The sequence below is a fragment of the Giraffa tippelskirchi genome, chromosome 9 (assembly GCF_054371585.1).
Source record: "Giraffa tippelskirchi isolate mGirTip1 chromosome 9, T2T-mGirTip1v1.2.pri, whole genome shotgun sequence".
In the NCBI taxonomy this organism is placed as follows: Eukaryota; Metazoa; Chordata; class Mammalia; order Artiodactyla; family Giraffidae; genus Giraffa; species Giraffa tippelskirchi.
Genome location: NC_137283.1, coordinates 21,488,894 through 21,510,087, shown reverse-complemented (window position 1 = coordinate 21,510,087; position 21,194 = coordinate 21,488,894). Strand labels below are relative to the sequence as shown.

Sequence of the window (21,194 nt, the reverse complement as noted above, 5' to 3'; positions counted from 1 at the left end):
AAGCATGCATGCAAGGAAGAGATGGGAGGAATGACAAGCTGATAGGAAAGATTTATCAGATTTAAAAAGAAATTCCAGAGCACGAGGAGGAAAGAGATATTTAACAGGATTGTCCATGCTCATTCACTTTTTATGGCTATTGAACTGTAAAATGCATTCCTATAAAAATCATATAAAAATGAAACAGAAGGAAAATAAATGTCATTTTACTCCAGGCATGTATACTAGAACTCAAGTCTGGAGGGCCACAGTCCATCAACTCAGCTAAAGAATATTCATCACTGAAAGAAATTTTGGCAGGTATGAGTGGAGGTGAAAACAGGTATCAGTTTTTCAACAATAACAGCAGTGAAGGTTCATGTGGGGCCTGCCACCTTTTCTCACATAAAGCACAGCATATCAAAAGCTGAAATGCCTCACCGGAACAGAGAGCAGCTGAACCCATTGTGGCTTCAACTCTGTCAGAAATATCTCAGTGACCCTGAACAGAACAGTCTTCGAAAAGAGATGCGTATGTGGGAGCCAAGTTGGAGAGCACTGACCTGGGTGGGTCAGTCACGATACCTCCCTCTTATAGCACTTTCTGAGGGAAGCAGTTCCTCAAGCAGGGAAGGCCATCTCTTGTACAGAGGACTCTGGCTTCATTTCAGTCACAAATTTCTGAACAGCCATTGATTCATAGATGTGACTGAGCATCAAAATCTGCACTTAACAGAGATACTAAAGATTAGAACTGCAGGGTGTAGACAGGGAATAATGAGGAGTTATAAGAAGCACCATAAATGATGAATTTCTGAGGACATCAGGACTTTTAGTAGATGTCAGTACTCTGGGACAAGTAGAAGGAGAAATTCTAAGGTACATAAGAAACTTAAAGATCATCCATGGACACTACTCTCAGAATCATCCATGGGGCTTATACAAAATGCAAAATCCTAAAGTCCAGCCAGAGCCACAAGCCCAGACTCCCGAGGATGGGTTCCCACACCCTACACTTCAACAAGGTGATTATTATGCACAAAGTTAATGTTTTAAAAACACTGAACTAATTATGGCCCTTTATTTTATCCATGAAGAGACTAAGGCACTGAGAGGTCACAAAGACAAAGCAGGACACACTGTGTGCATTTACTCACTATTTCTACTGAAGACGTTGCTCTGATGGACTTCAGTCACAGTGCCTGAGCACCTTCATCTTGCTCACAGTGGATTTCCTTTCCATGTGTTTGCATTTTGTATTCATTCATTTAGCAAACACGTAAGGAGCATCCCTTATGGACCGAGTCTCTTCCTAGGCTTCAGACAAACAGAAAGAAACAGAATCCCAGAATCAGTGATCAAAAAGATATGCATTGCCTCCACAAATAAAACTATAAACAGGATGTCTTTCCAAACATTTGAATCTCCCTTCTTTCTAAATACCCAAGTGCTTATTATATGATTAATGCTTATTATGCAACTAGTAAGAATTGTTGACAAAATAGGCCCACACTCCCGTAAGACCCCCAACCCCAGTAAAAGGTCTACTTAAGTGAAAACTAAACCTTGCTTGGGCTCTCATCTAGAAACAGGTAAAAAGAAATACGACTTCCTACAGTGAGGCTTTAGCTAATGTAGCCAGATTTCAAACTGCTAACCCAGATCTAAGACCACCTAAAATTCTAACAGTAATGGTCATTAAACATCTAATAATCACCTACACACAAAGAAGACCATTAGCTGTTCAAAATGCCTTGCACCCAGCAAAGGCGATCTGAACACATGGTGCCTGTTGCTTTCATTTAAAATATGTTTCTCTCTTTTACTGCCTGAAGATTATCATGAAATGACACCAGCCAATGCAAAAGGGCCACCATTTTTATTAAAATGGAGCACATAAAGAGATCCCTTCCCCTAAAAAATGAACAAGAAAAAATACCTTCCTACAGAGGCAAGAAATAGGTCATAGGAAAGTGAGATATGAGGGAGAGGACTTGGGAGAGTCAGGTTTACTAGGCCAGGATGCTGAAGCAGGAAAAAATGGTGACTCAGATGGAAGGTTCTGGAACACAAGAATGCTATGAAATGGTCAGACAAAAAAGACACAAATATGCTGCCATTATTTCATTCATGGCTTTAAGGAGAGAGGCAGGCAAGGAAGAGAGGGCAGGGAGTAGCGTGGTCAAACCTTCTGACCTCCACTTACTTGCTCCTCATTGTTAGGAGCAGAACAGAAGAAATAACAAGAACAGTGCAGAGGAGGAAAGAAAGGGAAGGAAAAAAGTGTTAGAAGGAAAAACCCAACCTGACCCTCGCATAATTTCAGAGAAAGCCCAAGGAATGAATGTAAGCTGTCAAAGCAACAAACAGTCATAACATCTGCAATCTTTAAACATGAACTTCTCATTTTACAGAGTGGTAAAGAGTTGTTTTTCTCTGTTTTGATCACCTCACTCCATTCTTCTTAAACCCCTGCCTATAACCTCTGAGTGCTGATGTCTCTCTATGTCAGTGAGATGACATGTTGGTTCTGACCTGCCATCTCTACGCTTTTGTTTCCCACCAGCAGAGGCCCCAGAGGAGCTGTAAAAGCAGAGCAAAGTGGGCTAGGCCTGGTTATATATAGTTCTGCAGAATAAACTAGTGCGTGTGATTCTATCGCCAATATGTGTATAGTAGATACTGACACCAAGTATCATAGACATAATCCTATAAACATTCCCAGGAAATCTGTCATATGGTCTGGATTGCTGGATAAAGCACTCAGCATCACTAACAAAAACAGCACATGGGAAGTAAACCTACATAGGGGGAAAAAGTCCCTCTCAGTGTGATGTAATAAATGCAAAAATCACCATTAATAAAGACCCAAAGGAACTTGAACTGAAATGACAGTCAGGGTGTTCAAGATCAGTGAACTATGAATCCAAGTGTATTTAAATATATAATGAAATCTCCCTTCCAATCTACATAGTCTTTGCCAAGAACATCGCAGGATTTCTTAATAATGGCTGATGGGTTTCTTTGAAAACAGAGTTCCATAGTCTGTAGTCACACAGATATTGCTGCCACAAGCCACATTTTCTTCACATATAGGAAGTTGCATTAGTCTCCTGTCACCATTAAAATAATAAATAGCAATTTTTCATAATTTTTATCTTTTAAAATTATCATCAAATTTCATGCCTGCAACTGAGGATTCTTTCTTCCTAGTTTCCCACTTAGTTCTATTTTAAGGGACTCTATTAATGATATTTCTCTACTTGGAATAATTGGATACTCTAAAACTGAGAAATAAGCACTTTCCTTTCCTCATTGTTTCCCCGTCTTCTTTATTTTAAAAGCCCCATGATATCACAAACATTTGTCCTTAGGGCAATATCAGCAGTTAATGATTCATGTTCAAAGGCTTGAAGTTGTCTAATTAACAAAAAGCAATGTTTTACAGAAGCCATTTTTGCTTTCAAGTTAATAGCACACAATACATACGAACACTGGGTTGAAAGCAAGTCTCCAAGCCTGTGATGAGCTATTAATTCAAAACTCTCCAATTTAATTTTATCTAACCCAAACTTCAAGTCACTAAAAATGCACCATTTTCATTCTGATTTATTGGCACTTTTATGGTACAGTTCACATATCACATCTTCCTATAATGCATATTTTTATTAAAATATGCACTTGATTAATGAAAATTATATCAGCATATTTTCTGTGAAGTATATTCTTAGTAGTATCAATCATTATCAGTATCAGGATCTTTTAAATAGTCCTTCTTTAATGTAAATGGTGGCATGGATTAAGTATTTCCTCAAAAGCAGACATTTGGTAAAATTTTTGGTACTTATCACTGTGACATCATGAATTTTTATGGAGTGTCTGACTTTAAAATGATAAATACTGACATTTTTAAAGCTCTAGTATGTATGTATGTTTCTGATATCAGTGACTCTGAAATCAGCAACAATCCAGACTACAGATAAAACTTTCATAGATTTATCACGGTCTTAGATTTCAGACCCAAGTTGATTCCAGGGAATTAAGTGCTTGTTTCTCCAAAATGTCTGGATACTTTGCACATCCATTTAATATAACTGTTTATCTTTTCTGTGTCCACAGGAGCATCAGGAATCCTACCTTTGTATCTCTACAGTACAGTACAGTGGATAAGAACATGCACATTCAACTGAAAGCTGTCTTGATCTGAATTTTAGTTTCCCTGTTTTCTACTTTATGTAACTTGGACAAGTTACTTAAAGTGTAACTCTTATCTGATAAATAAGCATTAGAACATCTATTTTTAAAGGAGATATATTTTGAATGGGCTTGAACTTGGTTAATACTCACCCCCAAATTAGCTATTATTATTTGCATCCCTAGTGCACACAACTCAGGGATGAGAATATAGGAAGCTGTCGTTGTTTAGTGTCTAAGTCACGTCCTATGCTTTTGTGACCTCTCTGGACTGTAGCCTGCCAGGCTTCTCTGTCCATGCAATTTCCAAGGCAAGAATACTGAGGTGAGTTGCCATTTCCTTCTCCAGGGGCTCTTCCCGACCCAGAGATCGAACTTGCATCTCCTGCACTGGCAGGCAGATTCTTTATCACTGAGCCACAGGGAAGCCTGAAAATAATAAGTACTTCATATTTATTAAAAGAGTAAATAAATTACTTAGTAAGGCAGTACTAGCATTGTCGTTTATAGATGAGGTAAACCTGCTTTAACGTAGTAAAGAAACTTGCCCAAGGTCAGTGAGTGAGTGAGTGGCAGGACCGATTTTCAAACGGGGGTCCATCTGTGTCCAAACTTCAGCAGAAGACTTGTCTCCCAAAGAGGTCTCTGAGTTTGCTATTGACTGTGACAACACCTAAGTTTCAAAATCTAACCAAGTGGATTTTTTTAAAAAGAATGATTAAAAATTATCCGGCAGAAATGTCATGAGACTCTCTCCCAAATCACTGCCAATTTATCTGTGAAGGAGTAATAACTATGAAATTGGGACTTTGTTCCCAAATACTCTCCCAAATTCAGAAAAATGAGGGACAGATGATATTCTGACAGCTAACTTTCCCACTTAAGTCTCTGCCACTCTCAATCTTTGTCAAAATGTGTTTCTCATAATTAAGAATCATGGTTTTCAGAGAAGACAAGTGGCAACTCAATAACTCAAAATCTGCTGAAAAATTCCATTGCATATTGAAATGCCCACACACTTGAGCATTCTCACCCATCTCTCTAGTCCCAAAGGCTTTGCTTTGTGAAGAGAGCAAGATAACCATCTATACGAGAGTACTTTAAGTAGGTGTTCTCATTCTGCAGTGATAATTACTTGAGTTACTATCTTATACCTTGCTGTGAAGAAAAGGATATTTTTTATGAGAAGGAAATGAATTCATTTCTTAACTCTTGGTAGATGAAATCCTTCATATGTGTTCATCTAGTGGAAGTTATTACTAATAATATATTGTTCTTAATATATACATCATAAGGAAGATCCAGTTTTCACAGCAAAAGCCCTGCTGCTCTACCACCCTAATAGATATGTAACTTTTCCTCAAATGTTCTCAGAAAAGCGGCTAAACTTATATGTAAGAGGTTTTCATTGTACCTGATATATCTACATTTAAAGAGCTTTGTTCTCAAAGTACATGCTTATAAGATTTATCTTTTCCTTTCATACCTTGTAGTCATTAAAGGGAATTGGGTTTCATTCTTCCAGAGATAAAAGATATGAACAAATTTAAAATATTAAAGAATCATTAATTAAAAAGTTGCCTGAGAAATGTGATGGGTGGAGTTCATGCAAGTACTCGTTCAGTAAGTATGAACTGATCTGCTCTAACATGCATGAGGCATGTCCTGGGGATAATGATATCTTCTGTAGCCTCCTCTATAGTCATAATGACTACAAAAATGTGGCAATGTCTCTAGACAAATGAAGATTAAAAAATAACTCTCTATTTGCTTTTGTTGAGGGCAACAAAAGAAAATTCCTAAACATTCAAGTTTCACAATATATCTCCCATGGACCACGATCTCAGAAATTATTGGAAACAGAAAAGAATCAAAATTTAGAAAGAAAGAAGTCTTTTTATAAAAGATGGCAAAACTATCAATCGTTTAATATCTATACTTTCTGTATGCCTTTCCTCCCATTAATCCTTGCCCCTAAAACACATCTATTTTCTCACCTATAATGAATGTGTCTCTTTCTTGCATTATTTTCAACAGCATACAAACACAATTTGTATCACCCATCAATAATTTGTGTATGCTTGGGGAGGACACTGCATTATTACTCCCAAGTAATCACTTCTTCCTTAAAAGACAAGTACACATACCTCCCCAGAATCATGAGAAGTGCAGCATCTTCTGCAGAGGAAGATACATCTCTACATCAGTGACACTGAGCTTAGTCACGTAACTTGCTTTGGTCAATAGAATGTGAACAAATATAAAGTATGACAAGTGCAAGCTGAAGACTTCAAACATAGTACAGTTCTGCTTCTTGCTCCTTCCTTCTTCCCTCAAAAGAGAATATTCTGGATTGGGAGAGCTCTGTCAGCCTGTGTCCAGAAATGAGAAGACCCCATAGTGCAGGGCCCCAGCTAATGCTAGCTGTGAAGGTGAAAGTGGCTCAGTTGTGTCCGACTCTTTGCTACCCCATTAATTGTATGGTCCATGGCATTCTCCAGGCCAGAATACTGAGTGGGTAGCCTTTCCCTTCTCCAGGGGATCTTCCCAACCCAGGGATCAAACCCGGGTCTCCCACATTGCAGGCAGATTCTTTACCAGCTGAGCCACAAGGGAAACCTGACAGGTAATATAGCCAAGTTTTTCTGTGATTTTAGTTGGTTTTGTCACTGCAGTATAACCCATTCACCATATTTCTCTGTTCTACCTCTTAGCAAAATTCTTGAAAAAACTTATCTAAATGAATATATTTCTGCTTCTTTGCCTTTAGTCTCCTCTCAATCCTTTATAATTAGGTTTCCCCCCCCCATCCCTACCCCAATCCCAATTCCACTGAAACCACTTTTTTCGAGGTGTTTTCCACATTTCTAACTCAAATGATTATTTCGCTATACTCATCTGGCCTGACCTCTCAGCAGCATGTAGCACAGTGGTCCACTCCGTTTCTCTTGAAATATTCCCATCTCTTGATTTCTCCCAATTCACCTTCCACCTTACTGGTCATCCCTTCTCAACCAGTTTTGCTAGTTTCTTCTCCTCTTTTCAATCACTGAAGTGTGAGTACACCAAGGTTTATTCTTCGTCTTCTTTTCTGTCCAAATATTCTCCCAAATGACCTCATCTGGACCTTGGTTTTAAACACAGTCTGTATGAAACAATCCTCTAGCCCCAACCTCAAGCTCAAAACTCATCTCTCCAATTACCTACTTGACATCTTCATCTGTGTGTCCTACAGGCATTTCAACTGGAACTTGGAAAAACAGGAATGTTATTTTTTCCTAACTTTCAGATCTTTTCCTCCCACAATCTTTCCAATCTTAGTTCACAACCACTGTTATGGACTGAATTTTGTCCCCCATTGTAATGGTAACAGGAGGCGGGGCCTTTGGAAGACAACTAGGTTATGAGAGTGAAGGCCTCATGAGTGAGGTTAGTACTCTTACAAGAGGAGACACAAGACAGCTTGCATCCTCTCTCTCTTTCTCTCCCATGTGAGGATGCAAGGAGAAGACAGCTGTCTGCAAACTGGGAAAAGTGTCTTCAGCAGACACTGGCTCTCACAGAGCTCTGACTTTGGACTTTCAAGCCTCTAGAACTGCAAGAAATAAATATTTATTATTTAAGCTACCCAGCCTGTGGTCCTTTTACTATAGAAGGCCAAGCTAAGACAATTTTTACGCACATAGCTTATTAAGCCAAAAACCAAGATCAGAGTGCTACGTCTACAACCCAAGGAATGCCAGTTTTTGCCAGCAAGCCACCAGAAGATAGGTAAGAGACATGGAACAAATTCTTCCTGACAGATCTCAGAAGGAGCCAACGCTGCTGACACTTCATATCTTACTTCTGGCCCCCCATGACTGTAAGACAATACATCTCTGTAATTTAAGCTCTACCAGTTTGTAATACTTTCTTACAGCAGTCCTACCAAAAGAATGCAAGTCTCCATCTTGCCAAGTTGTTGGTAGATTCAATCACAACCACTAGGGCCATTCTCCCTACCCTCTATCTCATTCTCTAGATGTCTTTCCAGGTTCCAATGTGATAACTGTCAAGCCAAGGAGGTAATATGGGGCAAGTGAGTCTAGGAAAAAATAATCACCATTGACCAGCTTACCTATAGATTCCACAGTCTGGACACACCACCATTACCTTCTGAGACCCCACCACCTAGCTTGCTACTAAACTTCAGGGCACTGGTCTCTGATATACTTGGACCCACCATCCTCTGCCTCATTCCCATTCCAGGGAAGTTCTCATCTCTCTCTTTGTTCTGCCTCTTCTCAATGAGAATCATAAAAACCAAGTAGAAAAATTGACTTCAAGCAGCCTCTGTGCCGGGCCTAATAAATGTCCCTGAGAGGAAGAACGAAAAAGACTTGGGTACCTTAAGCAACAGGCTTCTCAGATGGCACAGTAGTATAGAATCTGCCTGCCAATGTGGGAGATATGAGTTCAATCCCTGGGTTGGTAAGATTCCCTGGAGTAGGAAATGGCAACCCATCCAATATTTCTGCCTAGAAAATTCCATAGACAGAGAAGCCTGGTGGGTTACCATCCATGGGGTTGCAAACAGATGGACATGACTGAACATGCACACATGCACGCATACACCTTCTGAAAAGAGAGACCAAAATTTTGTAAATATCACACATACAGCTCCCAATCATTCTGATTCTTTCATATCTGTCAAAACAAAATATAAACTAATATCTCAATAATTTATCCTGCCAAAGTAGAGATATCAGGCAAGACTTATTTAACCAGGTAATAGCTTCACAATGATAGTATCATACCAAGATGATCACCCTGTGATGAGCTCACAACTAGAATCCAATTGTCCCATAATCTGAGTACCAACTGAGCCGTAATGTTCTATATCATTTAAAGGAATAAGCTGTAGAACAGAAATAACTCAAGTTGTGTCTAGAAACCCAGGCATTCATCTGTCTCCTCCCATGCTGTTTCCTCTTCTCTTAACATCTCATTTTTGAATTTTTAGCAAGTAGTATACAGTTATAAGAGATCAAATGGTGTGTTCTACATTAGAAAGTTCTCTCAGCCATTTTTGTTCTCTGCTTACAGAAACTTCCTACTTACTGTAAATTTCAAACCTCTCTGTTTCAGGAAATAAATCTGGTTGCTGCCTAATGGTACATTCATTATAATGCTGTTGTTCCTGAGAAGAAAGTTGTCTAAGGTAATTAAATAAGAGCTGAGTAGGTTTCTATTGAAGCAGAAATGCATAGCCCACAGCTTTTCCTATTGATAAAAGAAATTTTTCTCAATAAAATAATTTGGTATGGATAGTGTAAACTGGACTTTTATCATGTTCATTAGTTATCTTCTGCATGACTACACTATTATTTCCCATTTTCTTGTTGGAATTTGGCATTCAGTGCTACAAAAGAAGTAAAGATGTATGTATTGTTCTCATACAAGGAAAAAATCTTTTGGATAGGAACCTAATATATGTTTCTTAGTAATGCTACCAGCAGATGTACTATAACTACCAAGAAGGGTGTGGTCTATTGTATTTTATGGCTCTTCTTATTCTATTAATACCTGCAAAGTATATGTTACATCATTTCATTTAAAATGGGCAAAAGAAGGAAAAATTACTGGAAACTTGAATGTTTTCCCACAGTAACTTTTCACAGTAGGTTTAAGTAAACTGCATCTTAATCCCTTATTCTACAAGAATAAGCTGCAGGAAATTTGAATATTACTCCTACTGTGTAGAATTACAAGGAGGAATAAATGTTATTGATTCTATAACTAGAGCTGAAAAGTGGTAGCATTTAAATGTAAGTGGTCTACATATTAGGTCCAAATTGCTCTAAATCCGTTGTCCTCAGAGTAGAGATGAATTTCCAACTGATCTTGATTTGAGGGTGGTCACATATCACTACAAAGATTGGAAGTCATGAGTCTAAAGAAGAATTAAAGAAGATTTTAATAAAATATCAGGAATTATAAAAGTTTTTTTAAATCATCAAATCATTTCCAATGTACAAAGAGCATGCTATAGAATGATGGATTTCCAGAATCAACTAAAGATAAGTTCTGATATGAGTCCATATTCAAAGTGATATTGATGAGATCTATGACACATTGTCACTTTTGGAAAATGTTGCAAGCTCTGAAGATAACAGCGTTGGATCCCCTCTTGGCAATGACACAGCATTCAGCAGTGATAATGTAACTTAACTGCTGGTGTAATTAACAAAGTATTAGCATGCCTGATGACTTCCTCCATCTTTCACATTGATACCTTGCAGACAGCAGAGCTCTATGACCTTCTTCTGTACTGGGGAGACAATAATCTAGATTTTGGAGCGGCCAGGATGACAGAGATTATCTTTTCTGAGCACACTCATTTTAGAGGTGTGAAGACCAAGCCACAGAAAAGTTAAGCGACCTAGTCGAGCTCATAGAGTCAACTGTCTACAGAGCAGAGGCAAAGGTTCTGTCTCCTGACTCCCAAACTCTATCCACTACCTCTTCAAAAAGGTGTTTTCCACTAAAATATTTCTTTACTTGGTAAAGGGAGCGCTCTGACTTGAAAGAAATTTCACACACCAAGGACCAATGGGAGAAAGAATGCTAAAAGACAGGATCCCTTTATGAATCCCTTAAACAACATCTATAGGGAGCTGCTTTCCACCTTCTTGGATAAGACCAGCTGTGCTGACGGAAGTCATTGATGAGCATGAGGAAACCTCTCACCTGACAGTAGTCTGCAGGAATCTCTTCTGTGCCATATCCTCCACACTCTTCCTGCTTCCTTTTAAAACACCAAGTGTCTTTTCACTTCCTTTTTTTCCTCAAGGGGAATCAACACAATCATTACATTAAGGCCCCACTAGAAGCCACCACTGTGTAAAAACAACAACAGTAAAGTTTCAAATTGATCATTTCTAGTTGCTGAAATAAGAAAAGAATAGGTTTTCCCTTCTTGATTATGTTCATTATCATAGACTTCAATTTGTCTCAAATTACAAGGAAAAGTAGAATGAAATCCACAGCTGGATCCCCAGGTGTAATGTTTCATTTTTTTAAATCAATATGAAATTGAAGCCATTTTTTGTTAAGCATTTTTGGCTCCAGCCCTAAAGTACTTAGGCTATTATGCTGCATTTAGCCATCAAGATAGTTGATCATATTCAGCTTATACTTGCTTTTATGTTCAGTCTTTATTTCCTATATAACCATAAGGCTCTGAATGTCAGTAGTTTTGAGAGCTTCTGCGCTGTCAAAAACCTATATATAGTGTGCTCGGGTCTGAGTACTTATGACTGTTTTTCTGGGTCTATATCTACAAAGACCAATCAAGGGTGAATCAGATCATTGAGATAGTTCTGGGAGGGGAAATGGGAAAAAAATAGGTATGATGTTTAGAAAAGAGGTAAAAACCACAAAGACCTGTCTATTCAGATTGACCATCTTCATCATTCTAGTTTCAGGTGTAATTGTTCAGTTTCTGAAACAGTACATAGAGTTACATGAAAGTCAGAGCCAGAAGGAACCTAAAAAGTCAGAGCTAGAGGAAACTAAGTAAGCATCTAATTCACCTTCATTATTTTACAAATGATACAACTAAGGCCTAGAGAAAATAAATGATTAGACCTATATCACAACCTAACTCACAGAGCTGAAATTCAAAACCATATGTTTTAATTTGATTTCTATTCTTTATACTGAAATCTTACTTAAGGTTTTCCCCAAAGACTAGCATGAGAAAAGGACTGAATGTAGGTGGTGTATTTTGGAAGTAAACACAAAAGATAGGAGCAAAGAAACAGGAAGAGGAGGCAGGGAAGGAGGGAAAAAATGCAGCACAGATTTTGATACTACTGTGGACGTCTAGGGTCCATTCCCATGGGAGACTCTAGAATTAGAGAATGTGCCAAAGAAATGTGACTGCACAGGATGGAAAGCTAGGGAACTTTTGTATCATCCCTGGTTTGCATAAGTTTGCCTAAATTCTCAGGCTGCCTATATCTATGCTAAGCAAACCAAGTGACTTGACAGAATCCCTGGCACAGAAAGGCAGACAGACAAAGCAGGATGCTTGATTTGGGTCACATAAAGCGAATTTGCCATTACAGCTATAGTTGAAATCAAGTTGAACTAGGGGTTGTGTCACAGGCCATGAAAAGGTCTACTACAAGTGGGCTTTAATCTATGTTGTCTTAGGGTTGTTCTCCATAGTCTCCAGGAGTTGCTGAGGGAGGCCTGGGAAAAGCCATATGGTAAGATTTGAGGGATTCTATTTCTGTTCCATTCAGAGCAGACCTCTAATTATTTTATACTTTGGGGGCTTTACATGGGATATCATTTGAAAGAGGAAGTGGGGGCTTACTTGTGTATTAGCCACGATTCTTTAGTTGTAATACACAAACCAAATCAAATTAGCTTGAGAAAAAAAAAGTTAACATAATTAAGTCAAGGGTTGGTCTCCAGACACAAGGGTTGGTCTTCAGGTACAGCTGGAGTCAGGGTTCTGACAAAGTTGTCTTGACATTATTTTACCTATGTGTCAGTCTCATGCCATCCTACACACAGGGACTTCTACTGCAAAGGGAAATACAGTGGCTGTCAACAGCTCCAGGGTTACATCATACCACCTTAGCAGTGCCATCAGGAAAAGACAGCTTCTTCCTTCTAGAGTTCATACAGTCATAGGAAAGGATTCAAACATCCTTCGTTCATCTGACACCTCTTGGACCAACCACTACTGCCTAGCACAGACATTCTAAGACTTTAGCATGCAACAAAGTCACCTTGTGGATTTGTCAAAGATACTCACTGTGCCCTCTCTCCAGAGTTTCTAACTTATTAAGTCTGGGATAACAAAAAAAATTAACATTTTACACAAGGTCTATGTAATGCTGATAATGCTTATTCAGATCTTGTACTTTGAGTGCCACTGGCTACCAAGATAAGGTGTTGTTGTTTAGACACTAAGTCATATCTGAATCTGTTGTGACCCCATGGAGCCCACAAGGCTCTGTTGTGAGCCCACAAGGCTCTTCTGCCCATGGGACTTCCAAGGCAAGAATACTGGAGTGGGTTGCCATTTCCTTCTCCAGGGAATCTTCCCAACCCAGGGACCGAACCTGCATCTCCTGCATTATCAGGTGGATTCTTTACCACTGAGTCACCAGGGAAGCTGCAAGGATAAGGTACTCTTAGTCAAATCAAATCACAAAGCAAGTACAAGTTTCAAGTGGGTAGGGCTGGAAGAGAGAGATTCCATCTCTTTCTGGGAAGAAGAGCAAAGAATCTGGCCACCTTTAATACACTACAGGATACATGGTGAAGAGGTCTAACATAAGTGGAATAGCACCTTAGAAAGGAATGGAAAAGAATAAAATAGGACATCAATATGTTAGGAAATGATGGCTGAGTTTTCTAAAACTAATGGAAGATATCATACCAATAGATTCAAGAAGTCCTACAAACTCCCAGAAAGAAAAATACAAAGAAAATATTATCTAGACATATCATGGTAAAACTGCTAATAAAAGTAAAAAAGGAAAGAGAATATTTTAGAACTGCTAGAAAAAAATGACATATTACCTTCAGTGAAACAACAATAATGGTGAAAGATGACTTCTCAAAATAAGTGATAAAATCCAAGGAAAAAGTGGAATGACATATTTGCTAAAATATGGGAAAGAATATTCTTTCAAAGAAAGAGCAAAAAAGAAATGCTAGTGATCAAAACACTGTAACAGAAATGAATGATTTTTTTTTTTATGAAGGATGCTTTCATGGTTTCATGAGTAGACTGAAATCAACAGAAAAAGTAATAGAACTAAAAAGTTATAACAAGGTAGCAAGATACAACAACAGCATACAAAAGGAAATTAATTTCCTATATACTAGCAATGAACAAGTGGAATTTGAAACGAAAAACAACACACTTACACTACCACCACAAAGAATTAAACACTTAGGTATAAACCTAACAAAATATGTACCAGATCAATATGAGGAAGATTACAAACCACTGACAAAAGAAATCAAAGAACCAAATATAAACAGTCAGAAATTCCATTTTTATGGATAAGAAGATTTAATACTGTTAAGATACTAGTTCTCCTCAAATTGATCTATAGATTCACTGCAATCTTAACCAAAATCTCAGAAAGGTATTTTGTAGATATTGATAAACTGGTTCTAAAGGTTATATGGGAAGGCAGAAGACTCAGAAGAGTCAACTTAATATTAAAATAACACAATAAAGTCAGAGTAATAAAATTATTCAACTTCTTTATTTTCTATAAAGTTACAGTAATCAAGACAGTGTGCTATTAATAAAAGAATAGACAAATACATTATTGGAACAGAATAAAGAGCTCAGAAACAGACACATTAATATAGGCAACTGATCTTCGACACAGGAGCAAAAGCAATACAATGGAGAAAAGACAGTCATTTGGACAAACAGTGATGGAACAACTGGACATAACATGCAAAAAAAAAAAATCTAGAAACATACTTTTCACACAATTAATGCCAAGTAGATTGTAGACCCAAATGTAAATTGCAAAATTAGGAGAAAATCTAGATGACTTTTGGAATGATGATTACTTTTTATATATAATACCAAAGGCTTGATCCATGAAAGGAATAGTTGGTAACTTTAATTAAAATTAAAAACTTATGCTCTGTGAAAGATACTGTCAAGACAATGAAAAGACAAGCCACAAATTATGAGAAAATATTTACAAAAGACACATTGATAAAGGAATGTTAGCCAAAAAACACAAAGAATTCTTAAACTCAAGAATAAGAAGACAAACAAGTTATTAAAAAATAAGCCAAAAGGCCTTCATAGACACCTCAGCAAAGAAGGTATACAGGAGGCAAATATGCATATGAAAAGATGTTCAATATCATATGTCACTGGGAAATTGAAAATTAAAACAAGAAGATACTACTATATATTTATTTTTGTTGTTTAGTCACTCAGTCATGTTCAGCTCTTTTGCAACTCCATGGACTGTAGCCCACCAGGCTCCTCTGTCCATGGGATTTCCCAGGAAAGAATACCAGAGTGAGTTTCCATTTCCTTTTTCAGGGTATCTTTTGTAACCAGGGATTGAACCCATGTCTCCTGCATTGCAGGTGGATTCTTTACCACTGAGTCACCTGGGAAGCCCACACATCTATTAAAATGGCCCAAATTCAAAACACTGACAACAGCAAATGTTGATGACAGTGTGGAACAGCAGAAACTCTCATTTATTCCTAGTGGAATGCAAAATGGTATAGACACTTTAGGAGGTAGTTGGAAAGTTTTTTTTTTTAAACAAAACTAAATATATTCTAAAGAGGTGGCAAGAATACGCAGAAGAATTGTAGAAAAAAGATCTTCATGACCCAGATAATCATGATGGTGTGATTACTCACCTAGAGCCAGACATCCTGGAATGTGAAGTCAAGTGGGCCTTAGGAAGCATCACTATGAACAAAGCTAGTGGAGGTGATGGAATTCCAGTTGAGCTATTTCAAATTCTAAAAGAGGATGCTGTAAAAGTGCTGCACTAAATATGCCAGCAAATTTGGAAAACTCAGCAGTGGCCACAGGGCTGGAAAAGGTCAGTTTTCATTCCAATACCAAAGAAAGGCAATGCCAAAGAATGTTCAAACTACCGTACAATTGCATTCATCTCACACGCTAGTAAAGTAATGCTCAAAATTCTCCAAGTCAGGCTTCAACAATACATGAACCATGAACTTCCAAATGTTAAAGCTGGTTTTAGAAAAGGCAGAGGAACCAGAGATCAAATTGCCAACATCCACTGGATCATCAAAAAAGCAAGAGAGTTCCAGAAAAACATCTACTTCTGCTTTATTGACTATGCCAAAGCCTTTGACTATGTGGATCACAATAAACTGTGGAATATTCTGAAAGAGACGGGAATGCCAGACCATCTGACCTGCCTCTTGAGAAATCTCTATGCAGGTCAGGAAGCAACAGTTAGAACTGGACATGGACCAACAGACTGGTTCCAAATAGGAAAAGGAGTACATCAAGGCTGTATATTGTCACCCTGCTCATTTAACTTATATGCAGAGTACATCATGAGAAATGCTGGGCTGGAGGAAGCACAAGCTGGAATCAAGATTGCTGGGAGAAATATCAATAACCTCAGATATGCAGATGACACCCCCCTTATGGCAGAAAGTGAAGAAGAACTAAAGAGCCTCTTAATGAAAGTGACAGAGGAGGGTAAAGTTGGCTTGACAGAAATGGTAGGGACCTAACAGAACCAGAAGATCATGGCATCTGGTCCCATCACTTCATGGCAAATAGATGGGGAAACAGTGGAAACAGTGGCTTACTTTATTTTGGGGGGCTCCAAAATCACTGCAGATGGTGATTGCAGCCATGAAATTAAAAGACACTTACTCCTTGGAAGGAAATTTATGACCAGCCTAAACAGCATATTATAAAGCAGAGACCTTACTTTGCCAACAAAGGTCCGTCTAGTCAAGGCTATGGTTTTTCCAGTAGTCATGTATGGATGTGAGAGTTGGACCATAAAGAAAGCTGAGTGCCAAAGACTTGATGCTTTTGAACTGTGGTGTTGGAGAAGACTCCTGAGAGTCTTCTCTGCAAGGAGATCTAACCAGTCCATCCTATAGGAGATCAGTCCTGAGTGTGCATTGGAAGGACTGATTTTGAAGCTGAAACTCCAATATTTTGGCCACCGAATGCGAAGAACTGTCTCATTGGAAAAGACCCTGATGCTGGGAAAGACTGAAGGCGGGAGGAGAAGGGGATGACAGAGGATGAGATGGTTGGATGGCATCACCGACTCAATGGTTATGAGTTTGGGTAAACTCCGGGAGCTGGTGATGGTCAGGGAGGCCTGGTATGCTGCAGTCCATTGTGTTGCAAAGAGTCGGATATGACTGAGGGACTGAACTGAACTAAACTGAAATATATTCTTATCATATAATCTAGCAATCATAATCTTTGGTATTTACTCAAATGACTTGAGAATTTATGTCCAAAAAAATCCTACATGTGTACATTCATAGCAGCTTTATTCATAACTGCCAAAATTTGGAAGCAACCAAGTTGCCCTTCAGTAGGTAAATGGATAAATTAACTATAGTACATCCAAAAATGGATTGTTATTCAGCACTAAAACAAACTGAGCTATCAAGATGTGAAAAGATATGGAGGAAATGTAAATGCATATTACCAAGTAAAAGAAGCCAATCTGAAAAGATTACTGTCTCTAAGATTCTAACTATGTGATATTCTAGAAAAGGCAAATCTAAGAAGACAGTAAGATCGGTGGTTGTCAAAGGCTGAAAGGGAGGTTGGAATGAAGAGGCAGAACACAGAGGAGTTTTAGGACTGTGTGAAACTTTTCTGCATGATATGATAATGGAAACACATATATTGTACATCTGTAAATATCAACAGAATGGAAAAGATCAAGAGTGAACCCTGCTATAAACTACAGACTTTGGGTGTCAATGTAGATTCATCAATGCAAAAAATGTACTACTCTGGTTAGAGATGATGATAGTGGGGAACATGTTGAGTGTATGGGTACAGAGAATATATGAGAACTCAGTACTTTCTATTCAATTGTGCTGTTAATCTAAAAGAGCTGTAAAAATAAATCCTATTAAAAAGTATTGACGGGCTTTCCTGGTGGTCCACTGGTTAAGAATCTGCCTGCCAATGCAGAAGACATGAGTTCTATTTCTGATCCAGGAAGATCCCACATGCCATGGGGCAAAACTAAACCTGTGCACCACAACTATTGAACCTGCATTCTAGAGCCAGGGTTCTACAACAAGGGAAGGCACCACGACGAGAAGCTCATGCACTGCAACTGGAGAGTAGTTCCTGCTCACTGCAATTAGAGAAAGCCCGAGAAACAGTGAAAATCCAGCACAGCCACAAAAAAAATTAACAAATAAAAATAAAGTATTGAGATAAATTCATAAAATCTAATTAAATGGAAAAGTATACAATGTTCACAGACTAAAGCCTTAATACTACAAAAAATATTTTCTATAAATCAGTCTATAGATTCAAAGTAATCCCAATCAAAATCTCAGCAAGTATTTTGAAAGCAACAACTGATAAGCTGCTTGTAAATTTTATATAGAAATTCAAAAGGCCAAGTATATCCAGGAATATTTTTAAAATTTTTTGATTTAATTATTTTAATTTTAATTATTTTAATTATTTTAATTACTTTACAATATTGTAGTAGTTTTTGCTATACATTGACATGAATCAGCCATGGGTGTACATGTGTCCCCCATCCTGAACCACCCTCCTGCCTCCCTCCCCATCCCATCCCTCAGGGTTGTTCCAGTGCACCGGCTTTGAGAGCCCTGTTTCATGCATTGAACTTGGACTGGTGATCTATTTCACATAAGGTAACATACATGTTTCAATGCTATTCGCTCAAATCATCCCACCCTCTCTTTCTCCCACAGAGTCCAAAAATCTGTTCTTTATATCTGTGTCTCTTTTGCTGTCTCACATAGGGTCATCATTACCATCTTTTCAAATTCCATATACATGCATTAATATACTGTATTAGTTTTTCTCTTTCTGACTTTCCCATGTCCATAAGTCTATTCTCTATGTCTGTTTCTCCATTACTGACTGCCCTGTACATAAATTCTTTAGTATCATTTTTCTATATTTCGTATATATGTGTTAGAATACGATATTTCTCTTTCTGATTCACTTCACTCTGTATAATAGGTTCTAGGTTCATCCACATCGTCATAACTGACTCAAATGTGTTCTTTTTAATAGTTGAGTAATACTCCATTGTGTATATGTACCACAGCTTTCTTATCCATTCGTCTTCCCATGGACATCTAGGTTGTTTCCATGTACTAGCTATTGTAAACAGCACTGCAATGAACATTGGGGTACACGTGTCTCTTTCAATTCTGGTTTCCTTGGTGTGTATGCCCAGCAGTGGGATTGCTGGGTCATATGGCACTTCTATTTTCAGTTTTTTAAAGAATCCCCACACTGTTCTCTATGGTGGCTGTATTAGTTTGCATTCCCACCAAAAGTGTAAGAGGGTTCCCTTTTCTCCACACCCTCTCCAGCATTTATTGTTTGTAGACTTTTTGATAGCAGCCATTCTGACCAGCGTGAGATGGTACCTCAATGTGGTTTTGATTTGCGTTTCTCTGATAATGAATGATGTTGAGCATCTTTTCATGTGTTTGTTAGCCATCTGTATGTCTTCTTGGAGAAATGTCTATTTAGTTCATGGGCCCATTTTTTGATTGGGTTGTTTATTTTTCTGGTATTGAGCTGCATGAGCTGCTTGTATATTTTTTAGATTAACTCTTTGTCAGTTGCTTCATATGCTATCATTTTCTCCCATTCTGAATGCTATATTTTCACCTTGCTTATAGTTTCCTTCATTGTGCAAAAGCTTTTCAGTTTAATTAGGTTCCATTTGTTTATTTTTGCTTTTATTTCCATTACTCTGGGAGGTGGGTCATAGAGGATCCTGCTGTGATTTATGTCTGAGAGTGTTTTGCCTATGTTTTCCTCTAGGAGTTTTATATCTTTTTCAGGGACAGTTTTGTTGGTTTGTTATTTTCCTTAGGGTGGGTGATAATTTCCTGTTTCTTGGTATGCCTTGTGCCTTTTTTATGTTGAAAACTAGATGTTTGAATTTAATGATGTGATATCTCTGAAAATTAGATTCTCCCCCTTCCCCAAGTTTTGCAGTTTTTTTTTTTTTCTTTTTGTTTATTTGTGTATGTGTTAGTGCTATAGGCTGTCTCTGTGTCAAGTATCAGTCTGAAGTGTACCTTCCCCTGGGCATGTGGGATCACTTTCTAATTTTCCCTGTTTATGTAGTTCCTTTTGAATGTCCCAATATTTAGTATCTGGCTCCCAAAAATAGGAAAAAGAGAAAAAATGAAAGATGGAGGGAGAACAAGATGGTGCAGGAGTAGGTGGATGTGGAGTACATCTCTCTGCATGGATACATCAGGAATACACCTTCAGACATAGAAGTGCATGCAGAACACAAGCTGAGAGTGGACAGGAGTCCCTGACCAGAAGTAAAGAATATATAGAACCACGCAAAACTCAGTAGGACGAAGGAACTAGGGGGAAAAACAGGAGTGTTAGTAGGACTGGACCTGCCCTCGGCAGGTGGGGGAACTGAAGCTGGGGTCTGATCCCCACACCGGAGCAATTGTCTGAGTCAGAGGAGGACCATTTAAGGCTGAGAGTGAAACAGCTGATCTGTGGCAGCCTAAATAGAATGAGAATCAGACAGTCCTTGCTGCCGCCATACAAATCCCAGACAGGAATGTGGGTCCCCTGGAATGTGCAATGGCTGGGAGCTGGAGTTAGGGGATTGTGGAGCAATCCCAGGGCGAGGGCTGCTGTTGACTGTGGAGAGATGGATTGAGGGGATGTGAGCAAGGAGATTGTGGTGGAAAATGCCTGTGGAGGAAAGCCGGGCAGCCATGGAAGCAAAGCAATACTGCTGAGTTATGCATAGGGGGTGGAGCCATCACCATAGCCTCTCTTTCCCTACACACACCATCACTGGCAGCTGAACAATAGAGATGTTGGGCCATCAAATGCCTGACACACTGAACTACAGAATAGGACCCCACCCAGTGTGCCCCTTTAAGTGACTGACATGCCGATCTACAGAGTAGGATCCCAGCCAAGGGGGCCCCTCTATGTGCCTGACACGCCAAAGAACAGAGAAGGACCACAGGCAAGGGAGCCCTCTAAGTGCCTGAACGGGCAGAGCTATGGAGAAAGCCTGGCCAAACAGGCCTTCTGATCACCAGCTACAAGAGGCTGGAAAAAAGACTCTGATACGGCCATAACTCCTGCGGTGGAGACAGTCCATATCCCTGCACACTTGGCACCACCAGTGACCCTGCAAGCCAAGCAACTGCACCACCTTCACGCTCAACTGTCACTGGGGCAGAGCTGCCACAGGCAAAAAAACTCTTGAGTA

The 21,194-nt window shown here is 38.8% G+C and overlaps 1 long non-coding RNA gene across 1 annotated transcript in view; it reads right to left on the bottom strand.

Moving 5' to 3' along the window:
- LOC145520793 (uncharacterized) overlaps positions 1-21,194 on the bottom strand; it is a 536,928-nt gene that overhangs the window by 198,800 nt on the left and 316,934 nt on the right. The window contains exons 5-7 of the long non-coding RNA XR_014064827.1: positions 10,903-11,051; positions 4,327-4,602; positions 1,137-1,296 (exon numbers count right to left, since the gene is read on the bottom strand). This is a non-coding gene — a long non-coding RNA (uncharacterized LOC145520793). The remainder of the gene's footprint in view (positions 1-1,136; positions 1,297-4,326; positions 4,603-10,902; positions 11,052-21,194) is intronic.